The sequence below is a fragment of the Oryctolagus cuniculus genome, unplaced genomic scaffold (assembly GCF_964237555.1).
Source record: "Oryctolagus cuniculus unplaced genomic scaffold, mOryCun1.1 SCAFFOLD_73, whole genome shotgun sequence".
Classification (NCBI taxonomy): Eukaryota; Metazoa; Chordata; class Mammalia; order Lagomorpha; family Leporidae; genus Oryctolagus; species Oryctolagus cuniculus.
In genome coordinates, this window is record NW_027208354.1 from 196,280 (window position 1) to 202,573 (window position 6,294).

Consider the following 6,294-nt stretch of genomic DNA (forward strand, 5'->3'; position numbering starts at 1 on the left):
CTGGACTTGAACCGGCCTCCATATGGGATGCCCCCACTGCATGCAGTGGCTTTACTAGCTACACCACAGCACTGGCCTCAAGACAATGCTCTAAAATGATGCATTAATTATTCCCAAATATTGAAAAGTGGCATGGTACACATTTGAATGTGTTGTTTTGTACTAGTTGTAGAAACAGTTTAAAATATATTTATATTTAAAAATGTAAGCTTTGATCTAAAGGTTTACTTTCCCTTAAGGTGCCTGTTTGGAAACTGAGAGATCATTGAAGTCTCAAGACAGAGTACAACTGATCTTATCCAAGCCTCCTTTATCACATGAGGATGCTAAATGCCAAGCCCAGAGAAGTAAAGTGAATTGTTCAAGGTCACATAGGTAAGTTGTGGCAGGGATAATTCTGTATTAGCATTAGGTATCCTGATACATAGGCCACTGTTCTGTCAATTTTGTACTCCTTCTGGAGTTAAAGATTCTAAGTTGTGGAAAATTGAATTTGGAAATTTAGTGGTTGCTATGTTGTTATGGTGAGAAATTTCTGTGTATAGCTATGAGTTGCTTAAATTTTATTCAATATATTTTTCTAGTATGTTTGCTATTTATTTGAAATGTATAACAAGTAGCTTCATCTATTTGCCAAAAGAATTTTTAAAGATTTATTTATATTATTTGAAAGTCAGAATTACACAGAGAGAGAAGGACAGGCAGAGAGAGTGGTCTTCCATTCACTGGTTCACTCCACAGTTGGCCTCCATGGCTGGAGCTGTGCTGACTGGAAGGCAGGAGCCAGGAGCCTCTTCCTGGTCTCCTATGCAGGTGCAGGGGCCCAAGGACTTGCACCATTTTATAGTGTTTCCCAGGCCATAGCAGAGAGCTGGATAGGAAGTGGAGCAGCCAGGTCTTGAACTGATGCCCCTATGGAATACCAGCACTGCAGGTGGCAGCCTCACCCACTATGCCACAGTGCCAGCCCTTGCCAAAAGAATTTATAGAAGCTATTCCATATATACACTTCACAATTATTTAGTTACTTGACATGAACTATCCCTGCATATTTGAAAATTTTGAATGGTATCACTTGGGTTTTAAGAATGTTATATTTTAGGTCTCTTAATATGTTTAGTGATGATGTTTTAAAGGCCCTTTCTGTTTTATGAAAAATGATAAGGATTTTGTTTTACAATGGCCATAGTATTACTACTTAAAGCAATAGATTAAATAAAACTTTTAAACAAAGTCATTTAATACTGAATTCTAACACACTGGTATATTTTAAAGTGAGAAGCCGGATTTCTTTCAGATATTCTAAAGAAGAATGATAATCAAAATTGAAGACATCTACAGTTTTTAATCACTTGTTTTAAATATTGGTCATAATGGTCCAATTTTGAGTTTAATTTTAATTAGCTTTTAAATGATTCAATATGTTTTATAGAAAAAATTCGGAGAACATAATTATATACTCAACCTCCCTCCCTTCTTTTTCCTTCTTTGTCATTTTTTTTAGCTTATGAAATGACATTTTCAGTTTACATTACATTAAAAAGGGTTCTTGAATCAAGGGACAAGTTTAACAGGCAAAAAGCAAAAAGATCGTAATTTAGAGGGAATATAGACAATGGCTCTAAACAATATTTGAATATCACATCTAAACAATATTTGAATAAATTGATAAATATTTTAATTTCTCCTACTAAAATGCTCAAAGTCTTTAATTATTTATCAAATATTAGTGCAAAATTATGGATTTAAATGATCCCAAAAAGTGATGAATTTTTGTGTAATAAAGTCCAATTTTTGTCAAGGCTTTTTGACAGTCTCACAGAAAACTTATGTTTGTGAATGGGAAGAATAATACCAAAATATCCATACTACCAAAAGCAATTTGCAAATTCAATGTAATCCCAATCAACATACCAACGATGTTCTCAGAGCTAGAAAAAATGATGCTAAAATTCACATAGAAACATGAGAGATGCTTAACATCTAAAGCAATATTATAAAGCAAAAAAAAGCTGGAGACATCACACCATATTTTAAGACATATTACAGGGGTCAGCACTATGACAAAGCAGGTAAAGTCACCGTCTGCAGTGCCGGCATCTCATATGGGTGCCAGTATGTTTCCCAGCTGCTCCACTTCTTATACCCCTCTCTGGTATAGCCTGAGAAAAAAGTAGAAAATGGCCAAAGTCTTTGGGCCCCTGCACCTGCATAGAGACCTGGAAGAAGCTCCTGACACTTGGATTCAGATCAACAGAGCTCCGGCCATTGTGACCATTTGGGGAGTAAACCAGTGGATGGAAGACCTCTCTCTCTCTCTGCCTCTACCTCTCTGTAACTCTGCCTTTCAAATAAATATACTGCAAAAAAAAAAAAAGAAGAAGTGTTAGCACTGATATAATAACAGACACATAGTTCAATGGAAAAGACTTGGTAGCATAGAAATAAACCCAAATTTCTACCAGCAACTCATATTTAACAAAGGAACTAAAATGAACTGGAGAAAGAAGAATCTCTTTCACAAGTGGTGCAGAGGAACTTGATTATCCATATGTAGAAGCCTGAAAAGAGACTCCAACATCTCTTACACTATGTGAAAGTGAACTCACAGTGAATTAAAATGTAATCATAAGACCCAAACCCAAGTAAACATAGGGAAACTCTAAATATTGTCAACACACAATAGCTTTTGGGTAAGATTCCAATAGCAATAGTCACAAAAATAAAAACAGAGACATTTGAGTATATCCAACTAAGATACTTCTTCACAACAAAGTAAACATCAGAGTGTAGATACAATGAACAGATGGCAGGAAAAATTAAAACTCTGAATGTTTACAGATTTCCAGAACATTTACATGAATTGGAAAAACTCCAAAAAATACAGTGAAGAAACAGGCAAGGATCTGAATAGACATTTCTCAGAAGAAATGTACATGGTCAAAACATGTGAATATGCCCGATGTCACTAGCCATTATGTAAATATAAATCAGAACACCATATCAGTCTCCAACACCTGTGGGAGAATACAACACTCAGGTGTTTGTGTGTGCAGCAAGTGGGTTTAGAGGACCCTGTTCACCTCTGGAGAGCAGAGCCTACAGGGAGGTAAAGAAACCTTACTGCGCAGGGGCATGCTAATCTTCTCTGTATCATTCCAATTTTAGTATATGTGCTGCCGAAGCGAGCACATGTGCTGCCGAAGCGAGAAAGAGATGAAAAGAATTTATCTCAGCTAGCCACTAATATTCAAGAAACAAGGTCTTCAGGAAAGCCAACTCAACTGACATTTTCATGTCATTGTTAAATAAAGGAAAAATTATCTAGGTTCAGCAATACGTAGTTTATAAGAGAAAGACTACAGAGTAATTTCCTTGGCATAGAAATAACTTTTTTTTTTTTTTTTATCCATGAGGGCTTGCTATCACCACCACACACCCACATCCCATATACAAATGCCTGGCTTGAGTGGTAGCTTCTCTGCTTTGAGGCAAGTTTCTGCTAGTGTGCACCCTGGGAGGAGACGGAGGATGGCAGAAGTGCTTGGGTCCCTGCACCCAAATGGGACATCCAGAATGAATTCCCAGTTCCTGGTTGTGGCTTGGTCAAGCTTTGGCTATTGCAAGTGTCTGGGGAGTGAAGCAGTGGTTCCCTCTTCCTGTCACTCTGCCTTTCAAATCAATAACTGTTGTTGGTAATGACTAATAATGATATTCACTGATTGTCAAATTTTGAATCTATTAATTATAGACAATTTCTCTTTGTATTTTTAAACTTTCATAATGTTCTGTAGCCAATTTCATCACTAGAAATAAAAACTTTTCCTCAAAAAAAAAAAGAAACCTTACTGCTTTCCTAATGTGCTTATTAAGTTCTTGACCAGCGCCTGTTAGTCTTGCCACAAACTTTCTAGTCTTACTACTTTCCTTCTTCTTCTTCTTCTTCTCTGTGACTTGTAAAATAGTATACATTCTATATACTGTGGATACTTTTGATTTATTTTATTCCTTCGGTCTCCTATGAAGTTCCTCCACAAAAGCACAGCCCTCAAAATATTCATTCATTTATGCAGTCTGCAGATTTCATGAGCTACTAAATTCCAAGTAGTATGTTAAAGGCAAGATCTGGGCCTAAGAGAAAAGTGGTCTAAATTCTGTGCCTAGAAGAGGATTTGGGACATAGTAGAACTTCAGTGAAGTGCTATGTGAATGACATGCACTCATTAAATGAGTAATCTAAAGCATACACTTTCATTTAAGCAACACAGCAGCCCTACTCACCTCAGGTAGAGCAATTGAGAGGAATAATGTGAACAAAAATAAGACATCAATAAGTTGAATAATAACAGAGAAAAAACAAAATGAGATAGATGCCAACATTACTGAGCTATTTTTGAGGAATTAAATTGATAGAGGGGCTGGCATTGTGGCCAAGTGGGGAAAGCTGCAATCTGTGAGGCCAGCATAACATCTGAGTTCCACTTTGAGTTTAGGAATCTCCACTTCCAATTTAGCTCACTGCTAAACACCTGGGAAACCAGCAGAAGATGGACGAAGGACTCAGGTCCTTGCCACTCATGTGGGAGACTTGGATGAAGCTCCTGACTCCAGCATGCCCCAGGCTCAACTGTTGAAACTCTCTGGGGTGTGAGCCAGCAGATGAAAGCTATCTATGTCTTTCCCTCTCTCTCTAAATCCACCTTTCAAATAATAAAGATTTAATAAACAAATTAACTGATTTCAAAATACACAAAAACATGAACAATACTATATCATTTTTATGCCAAACTGATAAAAAATAACAAATGCTAGAGAGCACATGGGAAAAGAAAACCACCATATATGGTAGGTGAAAACACAAGTTAGTACAGATGTTATGCAGAACAGTATGGTCATTCCTTAAAAAGGATAAAAATTGGGGCTGGCGCTGTTGTGCAGTGAGTTAAAGCCCTGGCCTGAAGGGCCAGCATCCCATTTGGGTGCCAGTTCTAGTTCCAGCTGCTCTTTTCCAATACAGCTCTCTGCTATCTCCTGGGATAGCAGTAGAAGATGGCCCAAGTCCTTGGGCCCATGCACCCATGAGGGAGACCCAGAGGAAGCTCCTGTCTCCAGGTTTCAGAATGGCATAACTCTGGCCTTTGTAGTCATCTGTAGAGCGAACCAGCTAATGGAGGACCTCTCTGTGTCTCTACCTCTATTGTAACTCTTTCAAATAAATAACAAAAATTAAACTAAGATAAAAATTGACCTACCATGTGAGAGTTATCTTGCTCTTGGCTATATAGAATCAGGAAATTTTATTAGAAGGAAAGGAGGAGAGCATATCAAAGATACAGCAATTTTCCCATAACACAGCCACTATAACACAGTTCACTGCAGCCAGGATGTGAAACCAATCTAGCTGTCCATCAATGAAAAACAATGGACAGGACAACCTCTTTTAGATACAAAAAAAGAACAAAATATTATTAAATTAATTGAAATAAGCCAGAAGCAGGAACACAAATGTCACCTGGTCCTTGTCGCATGTGGAAGTGAAAGAAAATAATGGATCTGAACACAGAACTGTGATTACTAGAGGCTGAGAAGGGAAGCAGCTAGGGATAGAGGGGGATTGGATAATAGGTATCAAAAATCAAAGAGGCAGAAAGAACTTCTGGTGTTCCATAATATAATGAGATGACTACATTCAACCATATTAGGTTCTGTGTAAAGAACTGAAGGAGAGGAGCTGGTAGTCTCAAATCATGGAGAAGAATTAGAAACTGTAGTTGCTTGGGGGCCAGCATTGTGGCACAGTGGGCTAACACCCTGGCCTGAAGCACCAGCATCCCATGTGGGTACCAGTTCTAGTCCTGGCTGCTCCTCTTCTGATCCAACTCTCTGCTATGGCCTGGGAAAGCAGTAGAAGATGGCCCAAGTCCTTGGGTCCCTGCACCCAAGTGGGAGATCTGGAAGAAGCTCCTGGTTCCTGGAATCAGATTGGCAGAGCTCCGGCCATTGTGGCCATCTGGGGAGTGAACCGGCAGAGGAAGACCTCTCTCTCTCTCTGCTGCTACTTCTCTCTGTAACTCTGTCTTTCAAATAAATAACTCTTTAAAAACTTAATAAAACTGTAGTTGCTTAGCTTGATCACTTTTTACTGCATAAATGTGTGCAAATATTGCACTACACCCTGTAATAATGCATGACTAGGACACATTAATCACAAATTATTTCAATGAAATTTTAAAAATTAGAAGCATTTCTTTATATTAACAATGAACTATTTGAAAATGAAATTAGAGAAACATT

At 38.0% G+C, this 6,294-nt stretch overlaps 1 pseudogene; it reads right to left on the bottom strand.

Moving 5' to 3' along the window:
* Positions 1–3,124: 3,124 nt before the first annotated feature.
* Positions 3,125–3,192, bottom strand: LOC138848313 (U6 spliceosomal RNA; annotated as a pseudogene).
* Between the last annotated feature and the right edge of the window lie 3,102 nt (positions 3,193–6,294).